Raw genomic sequence first — 24,557 nt, forward strand, 5'->3', positions numbered from 1 at the left:
CACGGAACGGGGAGCAAACGAGGTGGTGGCTGAGTCCCGTGGGAACACAGCCACCTGTGACGCAACGTCTGAATCGTCACCGCCCGCAGTGCGGGCAGGACGTATCCACAACGTCTGCCCCAGCGTACTGGAAGCAGGCATTGTGTCCGTCCCCCTCCTCGATGAGTGTGTTGCACCCATGAGAACAGCGGGACAAGCCACGCTGGAGAAATTTGCTCTTTTAGAAAAGGAAATTGCTCGAACACCTCCGGAACTGCCGAGACGCCCAGGGGAGAGTCACTGCAGGAAGGGACCGTCCGCTGTCCACGTCGTAGATTCCAGCAGAAAGAATGATCACCAGATCGTAGAGAAGCTCATCAGATGCGTAGGCTCTGAAGAACAGAAGGTGAATGAATAAGCACGCCGGCTTCCCTCTTATACCCGGACATCCGGGGAGGAGTCCGGCATGCAAATTTCATTCGCCAATTTTCATTGGCCTTTTCTAAATACTCAGAAGATGATAGGTTCTCAAGACAAACCCCATTCTGTCGGTTCGACACAACGTCGAGAGACCGACAGAAAGGGAACTGATATTTCCTCAAATGAAAACATAAAACTTAAAGACAACAGAACTTACCTAACTCCCTAAACAAAAACAAGGTAAAAAGATGCACAGTAAAAGAAATGGCGTCTAACCCCCTACTCCCTCTAATAAAGCGGTATAAAGAGAATAACTCTGATAATTAACGCAAATTGTCAAAACAAAGCATCAAACAGGCAAAACAAAGCATCAAATCTATTGTCCCACAAATTCAAATAGTCGCATGTCACATTTGACAAACGCTCGAGTCTGACAACGAACGGGTAACAAAACGAAGTCAATATAGCTGGCTGGCGCCCATGCCCTAGCTGGCAATGCGACGCCAAGATGAGGGGTGGGACTCCTCCTTTTGATGTCATGCCGAGAGAGAACGGACCTATGGTCGTTGGTAACGAATCATCTGGGAACGCGTTGACACGCCCATCATTTTTTGTCTGTAATAAGACAGCTCCTGCTCCGTTTCCACTAGCATCAACTTCTAGTAGGAAAGGACGATCAAAGTTTGGGGTGGAAAGTACAGGGGCACAATACAGTAACGTTTTCAAAGCCTCAAAGGCAGATTTACATACCGAAGACCATCGGAAAGCGATGGCTTTACATAATTGTCATGGTTCTGCCTTCCTAGTCATGGTTTTTTGAGTCTGGTGGCAGAATCATGACAGACCCATGTGTTAGGTGTGAGAAAGACATGGCATTGTTTATATATTGGCATGCCATGTGCTTTCTCGTGTCTGGTCTTTGGCCCCGCCCCTCTCGTTCCTCGTATAGCTTTCCTCCTGTGTCTTATTACCCACACCTGCCCATTGTCATCCTCCTTTGTTAGTCTCCCTATTTAATGTCCTTGTATTTGCTGTCCTGTGCTGAATCGTTTTGTATAGTTTCCGTGTATGCTTGTGTTCCTCCTGCCTTGCCTTGTGAATTATACGTTTTGTGAATTACCTTGCCTTGCCTTGTTACCCTTCCGTTTTTTGTAAGACGTTGTGTCATTGTTTATAGTTAGTTTATTTTTTGACCCTGTCCTTATGTTTTTCCCCCACGTGGGAAGTCTTTTGTTTTTTGTGTATATTCTTAGTTTAGTTTTCCCCCATCGAGGGTGTTTTGTTTATTATAAAAGTATTTTTGTTAACCCCTTCACCACTGCTGCCTGTGCTTGGGTTCTTCCCCACAAATCCCTGAGATGTAATAGTCCAGTAAGTGGGGTGGCAACATCAGAGAAATTTCTGCAAAAACATCTATAATACCCAGTCATACCTAAACATCTGCGGAGTTCCCTCTTAGTTTTAGGGACAGGAAAATCAACAACGGCTTGAATTTTAGAATTAAGAGGTTTGACCTGACCATTCCCGACCTCTTTTCCCAAATAGGAGACAGTGGCACATCCAAATTCACACTTTGCCAAGTTCAAGGTGAGATTAGCGCATTTCAAATGATCAAATACTTCATTCAAAGTTTTCAGATGCTGTTACCACGTTTTCGAATAACATATCACATCATCTAAATAAGCTTCGCAGCTTGATATGTCCCGCAACACACGTGACAAGTCTTTGAAAAGTTGCTCCTGCATTTCGGAGACCAAAAGGCATTAACCGGTATTGTAGGAATTCGTCAGGCGTGGCGAAGGCGGAGATCTCAGACGCCCGCTCTGTAAGAGGTACTTGCCAGTAGCCTTTTAACAGATCAAGTTTAGTTACAAACCTAGCGCCGCCAACACGATCAACACAATCTTCCATACGGGGTAAAGGAAATGAGTCTGCCTTCATTAGAGCATTAACCTTATGGTAGTCTGTACAAAATCTTTGCGTTCCATCTGGTTTCGGGACCAGAAGACAGGGTGAACACCAAGGACTATTACTGGGAATTACTAATTTGTGTTCGAGCAGATATCGAATTTCTTTTTTTATCCGTTTACCCTTAATAGGATTAACACAATACGCATTTTGTTTAACAGGCGGATGCGAACCTACATCAATGTCATGTTCAATGAGTAGTAGTGGGAAAATCGTTAAACAGAGTGGGATAATTATTGATGAGCGTTATAATATCTGCTTGGGCCGAATCAGTTAAATGTGACAGTTTTGTTGGCAAGTTTGCAATAGTTTCGGAGTTTGGCAAACGAGCCAACAAAAAGGAAGCACTGTTCATCCTTAAACCATCACTCTCAGGTGAATATTCCGACAACGACTTTGTGACTGGGACGGCGACAGCAACGGGAATGCTAACTTTGTTTTCGTCAGAAGGCGAACGCGGCACATATGCCTTGAGCATATTGACGTGACAAACACGGGATTTTCTGCTCCGATCAGGAGTAGACACGACATAATATGTATCTCTGAGTCTTTCTTTGATCAGGTAAGGTCCAGAAAATTTAGCTTGGAGAGCTGAACCTGGAATTGGCAAGAGAACCAATACCTTGTCGCCAGGCTGAAATAAACTTGTCAATGCCTTTAGATCAGGGGTGTCCAAAGTCAGTCCTGGAGGGCCGGTGTCCTGCAAAGTTTAGCTTCAACCCTAATCAAACACACCTGAACAGCTAATCAAGGTCTCACAAAGCAGACTAGAAACTTCCAAACAGGTGTGTTGAGCCAAGTTGGAGCTAAACTCTGCAGGACAGTGGCCCTCCAGGACCGACATTGGACACCCCTGCTTTAGATCATAACGGGCTTTCATGCTGCCCTGCGCGGAACTAAGTGAGCGTCTCGCCAGTTCCCATACGGTATGTAATTTCTCGTGAAACTTACTGACGTGATCCAGAAAATTAACAGAGGGAGTCGAACTTGAAGACAACATTTGTTCCTGCAAAATCTTTAACGGTCCCCGAATCATATGTCCAAAAACTAAATCGGAAGGACTGAAACCTAGCGAAGCTTGTGTAGTATTTTCTGTTCCTCAAAATAGCAACGTGCCAACAACCCAGCTAACACAGTTACGTTGTGATGACGTACCTGGACCGGACCATATTCGTTGCCACGACATACCATAATAACGTTCCAGCGACGTAACTTTGTGATTCCCATATTCGTCGTGACGACATAACATTGGACGTTGTTGGGACATGGTGATTACCTCCTGAAGACATACCTGGGACGTACCATATTCGTCGCAGCGACGTACCAAAAAACATTTCTGGGACGTCATGAGCACGTCCTAATGACCAAACGGCTAATGACCAAACGGTCACGTTGTTAAAATCGTTTTTTTTATTTAAACAATTATCATCCCTCACATGGAGGATTAAATTAATTTGTGATTTAATCTGTGCGTTAAAGATTCCATTTTATGCACAATTGGATTAATTCTCTATTCAAATATGTATAAAGCACAGTATAACGATTATAAAACTCAACACAGCACTGTACGTCACAATCAGATGTTTTATTTATACTGTAGTAGATGACATAAATAATCAAAGACTTCAACACAATATAGAGGATTTAAAGCAGATATTTACTGAAAGAGATGAATAAACATTATGTTTAAGATTAACATTATATTCTTGTCTTACCACATACATTAAGCAGGGTGTGGGTTTTTAAAAACAACAATCAAAAGCTTCTTTAGTCACATTCACAAACATCAGGGTCCGTTCATTTAAACCCGCCAAATCGATCGAAAATCACTAAAATATGTGTTTACTCTCACATCTGTAAGGTATAAAGTAAAGAAAGAATATTAATAAACTGCTAAAGGAATACCAGGCAGTGACAAAAAAAGAAATGACCGTTAACGTTTAAATGATGAGAGTGCGCGGCTCTTTGCAGAACAGAAAAGGTGCGAGCGCGCACTAAATAAATAGAAATGCAGTTTTAATTGTGGTATCGAATTAAACTCCTGTTTAATAGCTGTCAGAAGTCGGATTTATAGCATTCGTCTTGACATTATAACAGATTTTATTCTGATCATAAATTTTCCACACAATAACGAATAAATAGAAATGACCAGATTCATTAATCAAATGACCAGTGTCCAGGTTAATTGAAGTCCAGTACATCACGTCGCTACAACGTTCTCCATGGGATTAATTCACGACGTTATTTGAGGACGTGGCTAGGACGTTTCTGGAACGTAAGGAACAATTCTAAGAAACGTATGTTATAGTCTGTCTTGGTGTTTTACTTTTTATTGGTTTTTATTTTTCTGAGCGCCACGTTCTCATATTTCACACGTGTGTCATATTTTTAAATTACTCTCACCTGATTCTCGTTGTACCTTTAGGATTACGTCACTGATGATTGCCATCACCTGTTACTCATTCTGGTTTGCCTATTTCTGCCTCTCTGTTTCGTTCATTCAGTGCGACGATGTTTTTTGTTTGTTTGTTTGAGCCATTTCTAATGGAATATTTGTTCACCTTTGTTTCTTTTCTTTGCTATACATCCAGGATTCACCATCTAACTCCTGATCTCAACATCTTGTTTTCGGTGGGGCTGTACTGAGAGAGAGCTTTCAGGATTTTTTGTTCGTTTGGCTATTTATCTCTCACCCACCACTTTGCGGCTCCTAGCTCAGGCTCTGTTTTCCATTATTGGATTTATTTTTGTTTCTGCTGTGTGCCTGGGGTTCCCTGGCATTTTTTGTTTCAGATACTTTTGCTCTGTTGTGACTAATAAACTCACTTAAACGGCTTCCTGCTATTGAGTCCCTTTTTGTTCCGTGACAACGTAACGTTGCAAAGACATCCTCAGAACGTGGTCACAAAGTAATGTCACGGTGACCAAATGAAGACGAACTGGCAACATCGTCAGAACGTACTGTGTTAGCTGGGAATGCGCCTGAAAAAACACCTCTTTTTAGACCAGCATGCCCATGGGCGCACAAATGAGTGCAAATGCATTTGCTATTTAAACAATGTGGTGCAGGACGGGAAAATGAGAACTGCGACGGGGTGAAACTAGCAAAAACACTTGCGCCACATTGCGCTGTGTGTACGATAGGGCCCCATGTGTTCAACTAATAGAATTTCATACACACCGTACAAACAGAATTATTAGCTCTAGCCATGCATGTTATCCATTTATTAAATGAAATGATGAACAAAGTTGCACAAAAAATAAGTGAATAAATGCACTGAGGGGACCTCTTTATCAGATGTACTGACCTTTGGAGATGCCAGCAACTACTCGATATTTCCATCAAAGTCTCCTGGATTTGGGACAATAAGCGCCCACTTTATTACAGCGTCTTGATTTGGTATTTTATATAACTTTAACCTTGAAAGGGCATGACTCAAGCTGTAGAGGAATTGAAAACACAGACATTCAGTTCGGGTGGCGCGATGGCAGTTCTCAACTCTGGTTGTGGTGTTTCAGAGACACGGGCAGCTAAACAAAGCTATCTCAGCAGGCTGTTGGTGGACACGGCACAAGAAAGTGCTAGAACAAAAAGGTGCCCTGGCAGTAGCAATCTATTATTCCCACACCTCCCCAACTCTATTTTCACAATTTCTCACGGTTTTCTGTTCTCATGTTTTAGTAATAAAAAGCAGATTGAAGCATAATTGGAAAGGTGTTTTGTGTACAAAATTGATTATTTTGCACATTTTGGAGCAGGGGTGCCCAATCTCACTCATGGAGAGCCTTTGCACTTTATATGCAAATAGTTGAGTAAGAATTGACCTACATCTCCCTCAACTCATTTGAACTTGCAGAGACATGTTGAAAACAAATATTTTACTTTACTATAATGATCAAGATAAATGTTATATTTATTTTAGACTAATGGGATTTTATGGTGTCTGATTATCCCTTCAAACTACAGTTATTGAATAGCTGGTAATGTTGTAAATGTACAGCCACAGAAAAATTAAGAGACCATTGCAAATGTTCATTTATTCAGCATTTCTAGATGTATTGTGGTCATTCCAGTGTCTGTTGAATTTCAACAAAATCAAAACTCAGGAGTCACAAAGTCATCCAACAGAATGTGAAAGATACATGAAAACTGTGATAAAATCAAGGTTATCACAAAAAAAAACTATTGTGAACTTTTCCTAAATACATGTAGAAATATGAACGTGGTATAGCTTAAAAGTCAATTTGAACTTGTTTTCTTTGCGGTATTTGAGGTCTGAAAACATACAGAGCATCTTTTCTGTTATTTTGCCCTGTTTCTCCAGCTTTCATTTTCTGCAAATATTGTTTTTTTAATTTGGGAGAAACAGCGGCGTAGCGTCTGAGTATGCAGGGTAGGTGCATATGGGCCCTTGGGGATTGGGTCCGCATCTAGGTTTTATTCATTGCTATACAATACTGTAGAAAATGCCTAGATGACTGATCTCAGATCTGGTCTACCTCAGCTGTCTAACAGCACTCGTCAATGTCAATCTGGTGTCCAATCAAATGAAGAAAAGTGAGTAGTACTGTCCAATCAAATGGAGGAAGGTGGGATTTGCTATTGACAGAGGCCGAGGTTGAGGTCCGTTTCAACTATTTAATCATAGAAATGTTAGGGCCGTTGGCATTTAAAAATAAGTTCAAAACGCTGGCGGCGACGCTTTCTCCCTCTTTCTGGTGCTTGGGAGTTTGCATTCCCTTGGGGTCTGCCATTACTATTTGAGCGCGATTGAAGTGCATCAACATTTAAATAACGAGCCTCAGAAAGTAATTCAGCAAAACTGAAAATTCATTTGAAATAGTCTCTTAATTTTTTCTGTGGCTGTGTAAAACAGAAAATTTGAAATTTATGCTTATGTTATGTTAACTTAAATTGTATAAGTAACCTCTTCCACAAAATGTTTCTTTGTAGCAATATTGATGATATTGGCCTTTTATTGAATAAAAAGGTGTCTTTGCCTATCATATTAAAGGTCTAAAAGTATTATTTTGCAATGTGATGGAAACAAGTTATTTGTAATAATTGTTAAGTCTGGCATCAAGGCAAAACATCACATTACGTAACACTTAAACTGTAGTGTAACACTAAACACTAAACACAAAAGACAGTAAAACTAACATAAAACAAATCTGTGAACATGTTTTTTTTACATTATTTTAATTAATTTACCACATTTTTTTCTGTATTTCTGCATTATATTTCTTATTCATTTTCACAAGAAGGTAATGTTATGCTCTGCAAATATTTCTATCAAGGTATAAATGTTACAGCAAAATCTGTATTACGTTTGCACTGTCCATCATACAGGCCTATTGATATGTTATCACTGCTTATGGAAATGACAGTCTTGGAAAATCATGTGACTCTGGTCAAGGATGAGCTGCTTTCCTGTCTTGTTTACTGTAAGACAGATGTTGATTATGGAAAGGTCAAAACGTGCCATTTTACCAGGCAGAAATTCAATGACGTCTGCGACTTTGACATGACTAAGAGGCACCTCACTGCAACTTAAAAGGAATATAGTTTACCTAAAAATGTCAAATTTGTCATCATTTATTCCCCTTCATGTCATTCAAAATCTTTATCTTAATCTTTCTTCCGTGGAACACAAAATAATATATTTTGAGAAATTCCTTATTGGTTTTGTGTTCATACAGTGGAAGTCAATGGGGTCTGTGTTGTTTGGTTATCAACATTCTCCAAAAAAATAAATGACATGAGGGTAAATGATGAAAAAATATATATTTTAGTTAGAATATCTCTTTAAGAGCCTACAAAATGACTAGTCAGCCATGATCCAGAGTATTGCTTTAAAACAATTTAGTCACTGGACCAACTTTAATCTCATTGGTGTGAGCAGTGCCTCATTAACTTTCCCAGGGAAACATAACAGTTTTTGGAATTCACATCCCAAACTTGGACTGATGTAATGGACTGGGGTCTATGCAGCGCCAAAATTTGCTTCGCAGAAGCCATGACCAATTGAAAGCAATGATCAATCAAGCCCGGAGAAAAGACCAGCCCTTATTTTGTTGAACAAAGCAAGCACAAATGGACCATTGCTTTCTTTAAACACATCTTTGACTGACTTAAAATATATGGTGTGTAGTTCTCTTTAACATCTTTAAGATCTATCGAAGGTATACACTGAAGATTCACATTTGTTATCATGAGCAGCATCATGTGCTTGTTTTCCTTCCTTCAGACCGGAATCCATGACATCTCCGTTTATCTTATTATTACACACTTTAAGTTGACTTGAAATTTCCTGGCAGGTAACAAGTCGAGTGCTTTACGCTTTAGATTAAAAGGAGTTTCATTTCCATTTGACTGTCATGTCATTTGATGAAATGGGCTTAAAGGAGGAAACATTTGGCAAGCTTTTGTACTCAAAGTTGTCTGACCAATTTTTTCTCATATGGAATAAAACGTTCATTCCACTTATGTGGTCTCAACCAGAAGCGGGATCAAAATTAATGCTTGTCATTCCTAATTTGCAGTTTTATTTCAAATGATTTTACTTTAATAAAAGTGTTTGTAAATTAGATGAGTTGCTTTTTAAAGTGCCATAGGTGACAATTTATTAACAGGCATCATTGCATGTCTCTCTAATGGTGTCATGTAATGCTATTTTTTTCTCCACTTAAGATCCACTTTTACAATAATTTGCTCTTTGACAACTAAAAATGAACTTATATTTTGAGGACTATTATATCCGTGTCCATACAATGGAAGTCAATGGGGTCCAATGTTGTGACCAGCGTTCTTCAAATAATCTTCTTTTGTGTTTTGCAGAAGAAAAAAATCACACAGGTTTGAAATGAGGATGAGTAAATGATTAAGCATTTTCATTTTTAGGTGAACTATCCCTTTAAAAGTGCAAATGTCAGTTCCATCCTATTACAGTAAATATTATATTTTTAAAACTGTGTTATAGATTATACATCAAATAACCCTCGACATCATCTACCATAATTATCCATTATCCATAATTCTCTAAAACAAGGTCTATATTGGAGTTGAATGAAAATCTAGTACATCTGATTTAAAACAGCAATGCTTTTGGGTTTTGTAGCGGTCTTGCACATGCAAATGAACAACTACAGAAAACACAGCATAACTATAAGAAATAGGCAATCATTTTTAATGGCCTTAAAACTGTTTGGAATTGGGTCCATTTTATCACCACTGAAACAATGCTTCACTTGCCACCACTTGCTGTGTAAGCATTCTGTGTGGAGATGATAGTGTTGTTCTGTCGGGACCACTGTCGTCAATTATTTAACGATAGCATATATTTAGTTTGGCGGAATGAAACTGTTCTGGGCAAACTCTCTGCCCGTCCATGCAGCCGTGCAGGTGCAACACGATTAAGCAGCTGATAAGGAACAAGGAAATGCAATTTACATAGGACGCAGTCTAGTGTGTGTTGTATGACTATTGGTTAATGTTGATTAGCTGCACCTGATGTGATCAGCTGATGCAAGCTGAACTCACGTGACCTGCCAGAACTAAGGCTACACTTGATTTGGGTCGGGACCACTGTCATCAATTATTTAACGATAGCATATATTTAGTTTGGCGGAATGAAACTGTTCTGGGCAAACTCTCTGCCCGTCCATGCAGCCTTGCATGGACATAGCAGGATCGCAGCAATACATGTCCCCCAAAACAAAATTATTGCCACCAAAACAAAATCATTCCCCCAAACAAATAAGCATGTCTAAATAGCATAAAGAACGTGCCTCATTATGCAGACACTGGGTTAAACTAGCAGTATGGCTGGCAGGGGAAGCATGCACCCTGCCACAATTTGCACAAGTTGGGTGAGCAAGTTGGGTTAAATTAGCTGTAAGCTGTCAGGTGAAGCATACACCCTGCAAAATAGCACTAGAGTTGCATGAGCGATTGTTGACGAGACGAATGGGTTTAAACTAGCAATTAGGCTGGCGGGGAAGCATACACCCTTGTTACAAATAGCACCGGAGTTATAGAAGCAGTTATTAGCAAACCGAAAGGGTTAAACGAGCAGTAAAACTGGCGGGGAAAGCATACACCCTGCAACGAATAGCACAGGAGTTGTAGGAGCAAGTTGTTAGCAAACTGAACAGGTTAAACGAGCAGTAAGCTGGCAGGGGAAGCATACTTTCACAAGTGTTACATGAGCAAGTTGTTAATGCGCTTAATGGGTTAATCTAGCAGTAAAGCTGTCAAGGGAAGTGTACTCCCAGCAACAAATTGCACCAGTGTTACATGAGCAAGTTGTTAACGGTTAAACTAGCAGTAGCTGACAGGGGAAGCATTCGCCCTGCAACGAATAGCACCGGAGTTACATGAGCAAGTGTTAACGAGCTGAAAGGGTTAAACTAGCAGTAAGCTGGCAGGGGAAGCATACACCCTGCAATGATATAGCAGCAGAGTTGCATGAGCAAGTGTTAGCGAGCTGAAAGGGTTAAACTAGCAGTAAACTGGCAGGGGAAGCATACACCCTGCAACAATTAGCACCGGAGTTACATGAGCAAGTTGTTAAGGAGCCAAATGGGTGAAACGAGCTCATATCCTGAGCTATCCCACGCACTCAACAGTCGCAGTTCGCTTATGTGGCATAATGGAGGCTGAGCTATCCCCAGCAAACAATGACCTGGCGGTCCACCGGCGGTTTTTGGGCGGCATAGATTCAGCGGCTTAACGCAGTCGGACCACCGTCGGCACACTGTCGATAAGCCGATCAATGTAAAAATGCTGTCGGTCTGCCAGCTTTTTTTGGGTGGCACGCCACCAGCGGCTTGCCGCTGCTGGACCTTTGTTGGTACAGCAGTGGCAAACTGGGCCGCACAGATTCAGCGGCTTGACACAGACGGACCACCGTCGGGGCACTGTCGATAAGCCGATCAATGTAAAAATGCTGTCGGTCTGCCAGCTTTTTTTGGGTGGCACGCCACCAGCGGCTTGCCACCGCTGGGCCTCTGTTGGTAAAGCAGTGGCTAAATGATAGTGTTCTTCTAAGCTCTTACAGGACATTTTTATAAATACAGTCAAAGGCATTGATGGAATACTGGCTAAATTAACAGGCAAATTTTAGTATATATATATAATTATTATTTTTTAAATAAAAAGGTTATTAATTTGCAATTTAATGATAATTTATGAGATTTTAAATTGTTAAATGTATGTATTAATACCAGCTTCATGTGTATTAATGGGCGTGGCGTTGTGCGCTGAATGTGTGTCACACTGGAGCGGAGAAAAGTTACCATGGCAACTGGGCGGGACCAGGAACTGACAAGCAGCACGTTTAAGCCAATGACAGCTGGCCTGTATGCATATCTAATGAGCTATCTCATGGCTGGATACGGTCAGGTCGTCGCTTCAGGTAGGCCTAAATCCTGCAAGTAATAACTTGTTTTAGTTAAAAATATGTCAAATTGATTACTTGAAATGAATATGCTTACATTTTACTTGTGTATTATAAGCCCTTGCTTGCAGTTTAAGCGATTAGTGAGGACTAGTTGGACATTCCTTTTGTTTTCTGAGGTAACGTATTCAGGAAAAATATGTCAGAATTGGTAAATTAAATGATTAAAATGTAAATTAGGGATATTTAGATGTTTAAGTGTTTATATTTATAGGATGTCTAAACAGAAAACGTATCAGTGGTCCTGCGCTTGTCGGAATTGCTTTTATTGATATTTTGTCAGGTAAATCTTCAGCTAAAAGTCATTAAATGGGTGTGGATGAGATGATTTTTGTTTTTATACAGTATTACATTAATGTCCCAGGTAGTTACCTTAGTCAGGCCTACATACAATGAGCCTTGATGACAGACTGATTAGCATTAGCCAATTTAAAACTGCTTTTAAGAGAGTTAAGTTATCATATGTATTGCAGCTTCTCTGACAGTCGGTTTTGGACCTGCAAACACAGTTAACTATATTGTCATTCCTTAACATTCAATGTTATGTTTGTAGATTTTCCATGCTGATGGCTGTGCAGTAGAAGTGGAGTAGACCTCCTGTCAGAAAACATCTCCAAGGTGCGAGTATGAATCCAATGACAAGTAACGAAAACCTTAAAGTTATAGCCTTAAACTTTTTAACAGTAGTGTATATTTTTATTTCTTTTTATGTCTATTTTGCTAGCTATTGTTATTTATGTTGATATTTATTTGGCAAAAAATACAATATAAGCAGAAATACTGTTAATTAACCACAATATAAAAGAGATGTTTTCTTTTTGAATATATATATAGTAAAGTGTAATTTATTTCTGTGATGCAAGTATTAATTTTCAACATCATTACTCCAGTCTTCAGTGTCTTGAGCAACAAAATTGTCACTTGGATCATGTGACACTGAACTTTGGCGTAATGATGTTGAAAATTCAGTTTACAATAAAGTACAGTTTACAATATATTCATATAATGAGAGAAATAAAAAAGTCTGATCCCTTTGAATGGTAGTGTAAATTATAGTTATGATTGCTTGTTCCTCCCACTTAAATGATACTATTGCATAGGTAGTTTGTTCCATAGAGACTTTCCAGTTCTTCAAATTATGATGACAAATTTACTAAGGGACCTAGAAAAAACTTGATTTCTATTAAACCAGATAATTCCAAAATAAGATAAGTAAAGTCACAAGCTCTGGACTATTGGTAGTATCCAGGATATCAGAGTCCATTAACGGAGCCAGAGCTTTTTCACATTTAGTCAAGCATTCCCATAACACATCTTGTAACCTTGTTCTTCATAAATGAAATGGTAAAAAGTGAACATGATCATTTTTTGCTTAAAATAATATTATGAACAGCAGCAGTGCTAATCTTTTTCCTTTTGCTTTCCTGTTTCAATCTGTCAGGGTTTACACTTTAAGATTACGGCAGCTCCAGATTGGATACAGCATCACTTGTAAAGACTTCAGATGATGCCAACACTCCCAAAGACTCAGATGATGGCAACTAGATGGACATACAAAACTGCCAAATATGTTGAAGCTGATAGCCTCGTGGGCACTGCTCCGACACATGGCGTGGTTGTGCTCTGGGCGACCTGAGTTCGATTCCCGGCTCGTGGTACTTTCCCGACCCCACCCCCTTCTCTCTCCCACTTCGCTTCCTGTCCTCTCTCATACTATACTGTACAAATAAAGGCAAAAAACCTGCCAAATATTGTAATCACTGCCTGATTGCACTGCCTATGAAAGTGTAAGTTTGCTGATTGTCAATCCACTTTGTATTGTTATAATAATGGCCGTATATGTAAATGGACATTGTTTACCCTTATCTTTTTAGTTACTTACTGAGATATTCCCATTTTCTTGTCCACAAAATAATTGCCGGAGATGCTCTATACCCTTACGCAGGGCTGTAGCTAGTGGGGTGAAAGGTGGTGACAATTCTAGGGGCCCCACAAAATCCAACAGTTATACTGTAAAGCCACCTGTTTTGTAAATAATTTTAATACATGAATTGCATATATGAGATTACGTGCCTGGGACGTGCCAGCTACGTTGCCAGCTTGTAAATCATGAAATTACCAAAAATGACCAATAAATTACGTATCTGGTACATTATGTGTTAACTGGGTTGACGTCATTTACCCTCGTCTGGGAAACCACGCACACTTCCGGTTAGTATTCCATTTGGGATGATACTATTGGGTGGGCGGATCGATCCTGAAGTATCGATACAGAGGATATCAAAAAGGATCGATCCTAACATAAAAATATTGATACTAATGTGTTTTTACTACTGATTTTATTTATTAATTAATGTAGCTAATAATTGTACATAACTTTGGTTTGCTAAGCTTAAATTGCGCTAAAAATCACCTTTTTCGAGGTCGCCTCATCTACTGCGCCTGCACACAGGCTGTCATTCCTCCCCATTCATCGTAACGGCAGTGGCGCATGTTGTTAATATTAATATCTTTGAGCAGAGGAGAAAGATGAGCATCGTGTGGAGTTATTTCACTGCCGCGAATAAAACACTGCGATGTATGGCAGTAGGGCTTTGGTTAAAGTTAAAGTACTTTATTATTTAAGCACTTAATTTACTTTGTTTTTCAAACAATTGTGTGCACTTTGTTCATAAATTCACGTTCATTCAATTCAAAAAAGTGTAATGAAAGGGAGACATGTTAATTTGCTCTATTAGTGTGTCTAAATATAACACTGAACGAAAACGGAAAAGAAGTTTTAAAATCTTTGTTCTTCAGTAATAATTTTGTCCACTTTGATTTTTTTAAAGCTAGAGAAGTATTACTGGTATAGGTAGAAATTGTTTTGTTATATATTGTTTTTCTGTCCTGTCAATCTGTTATTATTACTATTTTCCAATAATAATTTGGTGCAAGTTCATGTTTGCAAATTCTATTACAGTAATAAATAAATATATTTATTTGGTTTAAAATATGTCTTGTGTTTTAACATGTACATGATTAATTAGCCTACAGGCACATTAAGAGCACAAATCACAAAATATTTTAGTGGTCATGAAAATGTATTCAGATTTAGCATATTAATGATGCATTCATCTGATAAATCATGACACTTCAGCTACAGGAAAGTAAATGTAAGTTCAAGTGAATGCTTCTAAAAGTATTGGTATCGGTATCGATATCGGCAATACTGGCCCTGCATTTACTTGGTATCGGATCGATACCAAATTTTACAGTATCGCCCACCACTAGTAGAAAGCGTTTATTGCTGTTATACGCGCCTTTTTTCAATTGGTTCAGTTGGCAGAGAGCCTTTTTCGCGTTGCTTATGCGCGCCGGGTGCCTCGCGTTTTTGCGAGTCATCCTTTGTCTAGCCTTACATTATATAATCACGCTCTTATTCATGTAGGCTTTTAAACCACTTAAACGCGATTTGAAACAGTTGCTTTTACACGTTCAGTGTAGATAGACAGCTTCTAGTTGTGGTACGTGGCAAAACGCAATGGGACAGCTCTTAAAGGGGCCGCATTCTTAAATCTGCTGCTGTGACTCCTGTAATGTTAAAGTCCCCGTGAACCGGAAGTTGCGATCGTTTTTACTTCCGTATTTTGACGCATTTCCGAGTGAAATGGAATTTCATGGCTTTCGTATAAAATGTATAAAAACAGCCGTTGCATTTTGAAATGGAACTGGCAGCCGACTGACAGTTGAAGGGGAGGAGTTAACAGATGCTCCGCCCAAACCATTCTAACGTACGTCATTTAAGATGGAAAGTCATTACAGGAAGGAAGCGCATTTTCAAATTTTAGCTAAAGATTATGAGGGCACACGAATTTTAAAAAGAGAATGGCCCACATTGATAAACTATTTACAATAAACACTGCAATATTTCATGAAAAAATAGGCATTGTAATTTTTTTATTTCACTAGGATTTTAATGAAAGGACAAAAGAAAAAAGGAATTCAATGTGTTTTGTAGCTTTAATGAGAATTCTTCTATATTTAATTTAGAATCTAGCATTAAAGACTGTAAAGTGTCACGAATTCGAGGGAAGAACCCAGATGCAGGCAGGCAGTGATGAAGGGGTTAACAGAAATATTTTATTTTTACCATAAACAAACAAAGGAAATACCCACGAGGGGGTGTCAAAAACAGGAACGAACTAAAACACAAAACTAGAAACCAAACACTTCCCTTGGTGGGGCAAAACAAAAACCAAACAAAACACGACACAACGTCCAGGGGCAGGAAAAACAAAAAAACAAAAACGGTATAGGGACACGGGACAGGTATACACAGCACATCAAACGTAATACAAGAGCAACCAGACAATGAAACAAGAGGGCGTTTTAAAGGAGAGACAGACAGGGATAATTACACAGGGCAGGTGGGAAACATTAGACACGGCAGGGAAGCAATACACGAGACGAGAGGGGCGGGGCCAATGACAAGACACGAGAAAACACATGAGATATCAGAAGATAAACATCCCATGGTCTTCTCACACAAAACCTAAGGCTTTGCCATGGCTCTGCTACAGGACCAAGAAAAACATGACTACATGAAGCAGAGCCATGACAGTAAAGTGTTTGAGAACTTCATTCAATTTCTGTATATTTCCTACCTGTTAGACACGATAGCTCTCAGTTATACTGTTGAATGGCTATAATTAATGTAATTAGATCAAATAATTAGAAAAGTAAATATAAGAAATAAATATTGAGTTAAAAAAATATATAGATGTTTTTTAATAGCATTGAAAGTTTAGTATGTGAACTTGTGCTTATATGAAATAGAAATAAAAAATAAGCATTAACTATAAAATGTAATTACTAACAGAAAATTAGATAACATATTTAGAAAATTAAATATAAGAAATAAATATAAAATGAAATTAAAATAGTAGAAAATTAGATAAAATAATTAGATAATTAAATATGATAATAATAATAGCAATAAAATGTAATACACTGTAGAAGACACTGTGCCGTGGCAATAAAATGAAGGGGGCCCTTGGGTTTGCTATAGCCCCCTATGTGTTCTTAATCCGGCCCTGGTCCTGCTTTTACATAAACTCTAACGACTGCCCGAGTTATGTTGGGCGAGACATAAGCGGAACAACATGCAATGTATAGCTAAATGCATAAAACAGACAGTTCACTCTTGGAATACCGTCATATTTGCATTCTCCGGTGAGCTTAGTATTTCCAACTCACTGCCGCTTGCTTAAAGGAACAGACGCTGAGAGAAAAGCACCCGTGCTGGCAAGCGAGATCAACACTCGCGCACAGTAGTAGCGATGGTGGAGGTAAATCTAGATTATCCAACTATCCATGATTGCAATAGCGCATTGCATATCCGAACAACTAGTGAGCGTATAGAGCGAAGTAGTTCGTAAACAAGGGCTTAAAACCCATGCTGCTTACATACACCTGGATGAGCGGCAACAGTGTGTTGCATATATATCCAAACAACTTTTGAGCTGCACAGAACAGCGATCGTGGATGGCAAGTTTTAGGTTTTCAAACTAAAGAACGTGTTCATTCCATGTTTTTCAAATTAGTCAGCAGTAATAGTGGACACAAAACACTTTTCTACTGCATTGTAAACAGGGCTCTGTAAATTAATTTTATGGGGGATTTATTAACTTTGTGGGGATTTGCAGAAATACTTTGTTTTGTATAAGAAAGATTGTATTTAAAACACAAAATGTAAATTAATATATAGTTTTTAATTTTCTGTCCTGTCAAGTACCACCGGGGTCTCTTCGAGTACCACTAGTGGTAGGCGTACCACAGTTTGAGAACTACTGCTATAGGTGATATTTAATGTATCTCATCCTACCATTGACTCCTAATGGCTCAAGCATTGTAAATCTATCAGTATCAGTTTTCAGTATTTGTGGATGCTAGAAAACTGTAGACCTCCGGAGCACAAGACACAGCATTGATGAGATTTTCCATCATTTATGACACAACGCTTCACCGCTATTAAAGTTTGAATTTGAGTTTTTCCAGCTTCTCATGTTACCATTGTTAAACAGTAGGGGGCACATTTGTGCATCTTCTGAAAGAGTACAGCATCTACTAATCCAAAAGACTATTGAATAGCCTACTGTATTTTTTGATCATTGTTCTAGGATGAGGTCTTTGACAAAAACACAAATTTCTCAACTACTTACATTCAAGAGGGAGAAAAAAAAGTACAAACGAAGATGATTTTTTTCAAGCAGAATCTCAGATTTTTTCTTTTTATAGAAGAAAATACAGTGTTCAGGGGGCCATCAAAGTTTTATGAAAACAATAAAAAATGCTGACATTGACATTTAAAAAAAAAAAGTTAGCTAGGAAAGAGTTAAAACACGCCTGCATCATCAATGTATCATTCATGCATTATGCACCACGCTGTGATACCACTGCAAAGAAATTCATGAATGAGCATCTGAATATGATGACATGGCTCTCTTATGCAAACAGTAAAGCATTATTTGTTTCATCTAATCTCATCTATCATCAACAACAGGCGAAATGGTTGCATGATCAAGTTGCCAAATGCCATGTCACACCTTTTCCAAAGGCATGCTGCGCAAGTGTGTCGTGCAGTTACCTGAACATCTGTTCATCTGTGGGCACACTGTCTAACCACAATTACACTTTCCTTTTTTATCACAAATCTGTATGATGTTTTCGTACAAAGAATACAAAAGGAGAAAGGGATCTCCACACGGCTCATTTCTATACAATGGCAGCTCATAAGTAACCACTGTCAAGATAAAATCATTAAGAGAACATTACAGTAGCCCACACAACCTGTGTACTATGTTACAGTACTATTGAAGCCAAAAGCTTATTGTGAGAGAACAAAATAAAATCGTCTTTTACTTTTTTTATAATGTGTATAATGGCTTAAATTTCTGTAATATAATTTTCCATTATGTATAACTTATTTTTTAAACCACCCCATACTGTATGTTGTTTGTGCAGGGAGCTTTTTACAACGTTACGTTTTAAAGTTAAGCACCCTATCATGTAAAAAAACATTATAGTGTTGTGTTCGAAATTATGTTTAATGGTCGCTCCCATTTTAACTGTGGGTTGATTTAAATGTAATGCGTTAACTTTTAACATGATCCCACAATTTTTCCAAGAACCATTTTTGGTTCCCTAAACTAAAGAACTTTTTCTCTAAAGAAGAATTTACTCAAAGGTTTTTATAAGAACCATTTCTTTCTTATTTTTTATACACTCTTAAAAATAAAGGTACTGAAAAGGTCACAGCGATGCCATAGAAGAACCATTTGTGGTTCCACAAAGAACCATTCAGTCAAAGGATCTTTAAAGAACCATCTCTTTCTTACTTCTTACTTTTTTATAATCTGAAAAAACTTTTTTCGCCACAAAGAACCTTTTTTGAAACAGAAAGTTTCACTCTTCTTTATGGAACCAAAAGGTTCTTCTATGGCATCAAAGAACATTTTGAAGCACCTTTTTTAAGAGTGTAACCTAAAGAACATTTTGCAACTGTAAAGAATATTATATGAAACAGAAGGTTTTTATTTAACACAGTGGCTAAATTAACAAAAAATAAATCGTCAGTGACTTCTGATCCTGTATATCAGCATAGCAGTGATAAAATCCAAGATATTAGAGAAAAAATTATAACAATGCAATCAGAAGTGAAACCCGCTGAACAAAGTAACTAAAGCGCCCTTAAGGAGAAAATGCAATTATTTTATACCGTAGATCGAGATGAGCTTTCTAAAATTATTAGATCATCTAAATCAACAACATGCATTCTAGACCCTATACCTACAAATCTACTGAAAGAGATGCTCCCAGAAATTATAGATCCTCTTCTTTGTATTATTAACTCATCTCTGACATTAGGACATGTGCCTAAAGCATATAAAGTGGCTGTTATAAGGACCCTTGTCAAAAAACCCCAACTCGACCCTAGAGAACTATGGAACTACAGGCCTATATCGAATCTACCTTTCATATCTAAAGTTCTGGAAAAAGTAGTTTCAACTCAATTATGCTCCTTCCTCCAAAGGAATGACATCAATGAAGAATTCCAGTCTGGATTTAGAGCATGTCACAGTACAAAGACTGCTTTGATCAGAGTTACAAATGATCTGATATTGGCGTCTGACCAAGGTTGTATCTCGTTATTGGTGCTGCTAGACCTTAGTGCTGCATTCGACACCATTGACCACAGCACACTCCTACATAGACTCGAAAATTACGTCGGCATTAAAGGAATAGCTTTGAAATGGTTTAAATCTTATTTATCCAACCGTTTTCAATTTGTAGCAATAAACAATGAGGTGTCACGCAAATCGCAAGTCCAGTACGGTGTACCACAGGGCTCAGTCTTAGGGCCTCTGCTCTTCGCATTATACATGCTACCTCTAGGAGATATAATAAAGCGACACGGAGTTAGCTTTCACTGTTATGCTGATGATACTCAACTTTATATTTCCTCGAAGCCTCATGAAACACAGCAGTTCCATCGAATAATGGAATGCATAGTCGATATAAAAAACTGGATGAGTAACAACTTTTTATTACTGAACTCGGACAAAACGGAAGTGTTACTTATTGGACCGAAAACTGCTATAAGTAACAACCAAGAATACTGTTTAACTATTGACGGATGTTCCATAAAACCCTCGTCGTCAGCAAAGAATCTTGGCGTTCTATTCGATAGTAATCTGTCATTTGAGAGCCACGTCGCCAACACCTGTAAAATTGCGTTTTTCCATCTTAAGAATATATCTAAACTACGTCATATGCTGTCAATGTCAGATGCAGAGAAGTTAATTCATGCATTCATGACATCAAGACTAGATTACTGTAATGCACTGTTAGGTGGTTGCCCTGCAGGCTTATTACAAAAACTCCAACTGGTCCAAAACGCGGCAGCTCGAGTTCTTACACGTACAAAAAAGTATGAACATATTAGCCCGGTTCTGTCAACCTTGCACTGGTTACCTATAAAGCATCGCGTTAACTTTAAAATCTTGCTTATTACCTATAAAGCCTTACATGGTTTAGCTCCTCAGTACTTGAATGAACTCCTTTTGTATTACAGTCCTTCACGTGCATTACGCTCTCAGGCGTCCTGTCAGTTGGTAATACCTAGAATTTCAAAATCAAGTGCAGGTGGTAGATCCTTTTCCTATCTAGCGCCTAAACTTTGGAATAGTCTTCCCTGCACTGTCCGGGAGGCAGACACACTCTGTCAGTTTAAATCTAGACTAAAGACGCATCTTTTTAATCTTGCATACACTACTCTTCCATAATATAAATCTCTGAGGGTTTAGGCTGCATTAGTTAGATCAACCGGAACCAAAAACACAACTGATGTACTTGTTGCATCAAAGAGTACAGAACAGTACTCTACTCTCAGCCAGTCTTGTCTCATTGTTCCAAGGTTACCACAGCGAGCAGGATGCAGTTCATGGCTGACCTGATGGTAGAGCGGAGAATGGGAAGCGGCGACCTGACAAGAGCTGAGATGATAGAGCTGGATAAAGAAGGAGCGGTCACCTGACACGTCTTCACCACAAAATTTCAAATGCTATTAGATTATTAATGATAATCTTAAACTATAATTTACCTTATTAGTAAGTTTATTTATTTTATTTAGCCTTGTTGTGCAAGCTCTCTGGAGCTTGTGCAGAGGCAGCAGCTTTTGCCAGAGGGGAACTGGAATCCCCTGGTTGGGCCTGGGTTCTCCTGAGTTTTTTTTTCTCGATTAGAGTTTTGGGTTCCTCGCCACCGTTGCATACTGTTTTTGCACTATTTGCCTGGCGGGGGGGCTGCTTTAGAATTTTAAGTTTTACTTATTAATATTGCATATAGGAATTTATAGTCTGTTATATTTGACCTGTGCTTCTCTCTCCTTTATCTTAAATGTGTGCTCTCACTGTGTGTGTGGTGTGCGTGTGTGTGTGTGTGTGTGTGTGTGTGTGTGTGTGTGTGTGTGTGTGTGTGTGTGTGCGTACTTGTCTGTGTACGTACGTGTGTGTGTGTGTGTTGTGTGTGTGTGTGTGTGCGTGCGCATCCGTGTGTGTGTGTCTATGTCTATGTGTGTTAGTACATGTGCATATTGTGTGTGTGGAGTGTTTTGTATGTGCGTATGTCTGTCTTCTGTGTTTTCAACTTTTTCTTGTTTTTGCAGGTACAACTTTAATTGTTTTGCTTATAGTCAATATGTCTTATGTACAGCTGCTTTGTAACAATGAAAATTGTAAAAAGCGCTATATAAATAAAGTTGAGTTGAGTTGAGAAGGCTTCTTTAGATGGTAATGGTATTTTGAGGAACCATTTAGCCCAAAAATGGTTATTTTATGGCATCGTGAAGCACCTTTTTTTAGAGTATACTGTACAGCCCGACAAGAGACAGATTGTAATTTGAGTGTCTTTCTGAAGCTGAAGTTCAACTCTCAGTACTTCTTCTTTTTCTTATACAATACTCTGATACCCAGTGTTAAGTAAACCAAAAGGTGATTACCTTCATCTCTCTGGATCTGTTTCTTACGGGTTTAACATGGAAAGCTTTTGAAGTTTTGAATGAAAGATGACAATACACTGTGCATGACCCAAACGGATTGGTGAGCGCATTCACATGCAATTATAAACCGCACGAGAATGTGAAAACAGGAAAAAGTGAGCCCAGCGTCAAGAAGGTAATATTCTATTTTCAGGGAGTATGCGGTTGAATCTGACATCGGTATTTATATTTTTAAGTCATTAGAGAAGATTATAATTTGTTTCTGGAATAGAATTCGCTTACCTACAGCAATAATGAGGCTGGTACTTCGCTGAGTTGTGACCGCGTATTTATTTGGTTTGAAACAAGCTTTGTCTGTTTCCTGAAAATGAAGACACAGAATCTAAAGCATTCATAAATGGTATTTATTAAAGGTAGCCGTCTGGCACAGCTTGATAAAGTGGACTGCACTTCTCCGACCCGCTTCAAGTCTGCCAGGAGGTGATTAGAAAAGGAGCATTAACAAAAATGTACATGTGCTTTCTGCAGCAAAACAAAATAATCTGAAAAGTAGTGCTTATTTTGACAATTCTCGAATCAAAGCAAAATTCCATAATGCTTTGCTGCAAGCCATGCTTGGGATGACTGCAGTAGTCAGACAATGAATAGACATGATAAGCTATACATCCAAGCTAGAAAATATATCCAGCTAGAAAATGTACAGTTTTTTTCTTTAGACATTAATAATACTTGAAATTGCTGGTGGTGAAAAAACGTACTAACAAATGCGTAGCTCCTAGCAACTGCATAGTAACACCCTAGCAACCACATGCTAACAAACACTCTGAACACTTCAAAACATCTCAAAAATGGCATAGCATTTCACATTTTCTTTCCAAAGTCCAAAAATATAGTTTTTCGCTGCAGAAGTGCTCTATATTATGAAGTCGCAGTGGGCATCTCCAGAGATATAAAAGTAACAGAGCGAGAATAATGGTGATGCAGATATCCCATGAGAGGTGTCTGAATACTTCAGCTAAGCATCTTCTGCACAATTCACTCTTAAGGCCTTAATACCCCTGAAGATATTAGCTCAGTCAGTGGACTGAAACATTACAAACTACAGACATTATACAGCAAGAGAAGATACCATCGACATAAAATGTAATTTAGTGGTAGTGCTGTAATAACACTGACTGTGCTCAACTGTGAGCCATATGCTTTGAAGTTCTTAGCTTTGTGTCCTTTATCAAACAGTTACAGAAACTCTTGCCAGTAATTTCAAAGTAAGTTATATAAAGACAGTACTGTATGTCCCAATGGAAAATACTGAATATTTTGCTCTTTTAATGGCTCAGGAGATTTGATGGAGTTCTCCAATTGTGTTTCATTTAGGAATCAGCTTAGTCTCAGATGTTTCTCCTAAAGTTGCTTGGAGAAATAAAAACAGTTGGTCAAATATGAAGAGTATGGAGGTGTAAAATGAATGTAGATTGTAGAGGTAAAATAATATGGATTAAGGTAAATTTAAATTCATATTGAGATCGTCAATAATATTGACTTTTGGTTGCAGACTTGACAAATCTGAGCTCAGATTCCTAAAATATATTTTTCCTCAATATTTTTGCTCTCTCATTTTTTGACATCTCATTGATGTCTATGGAAAAAAGCGAGTTATTAAAGAGACCTCATCCATGATATTTCTTTCTTATGGCCTTTTCAAAGTTTTCATATTTCAGTATTAAAAATTAATAGTGTGGTGGTTTGATGAGTAGATGAAGTTGTTATTTACGTAACTTTCACATTCCTTGGACGTGACAATGGATGTTGCATGACACATTCTTCATGTCACAAAATAGACTAAACTAGGTCTTAGGGACTGGTAAGACCATCAGGATGACAAATCCCAATGACAATAAAGTAAAACCCATTAGATGACTAGATGCTCCTGGATGGGGAAATTACAGCCTGTTTTTGTTGTTTCTTTTTAATATCACGCCTCATACACCATGTCCGTCCTGTTTATAGTCACTACCCTTCAAAAGACATTTGGCAAACAGAAACAGCTTGACGCAAGGCAACACAAGACATCCTGCCACAATGTTAAATGGTTTTTCCATCGGGCCCCCATTTAAAGCCATGTCTGCCATCTTCTGGACCGCTGGAGAAAGACTCCTGGTTGGGGCACTCGGGATTTCCAATTTTTTTATGTT

The sequence above is a fragment of the Triplophysa rosa genome, linkage group LG25, assembly GCF_024868665.1.
Source record: "Triplophysa rosa linkage group LG25, Trosa_1v2, whole genome shotgun sequence".
In the NCBI taxonomy this organism is placed as follows: Eukaryota; Metazoa; Chordata; class Actinopteri; order Cypriniformes; family Nemacheilidae; genus Triplophysa; species Triplophysa rosa.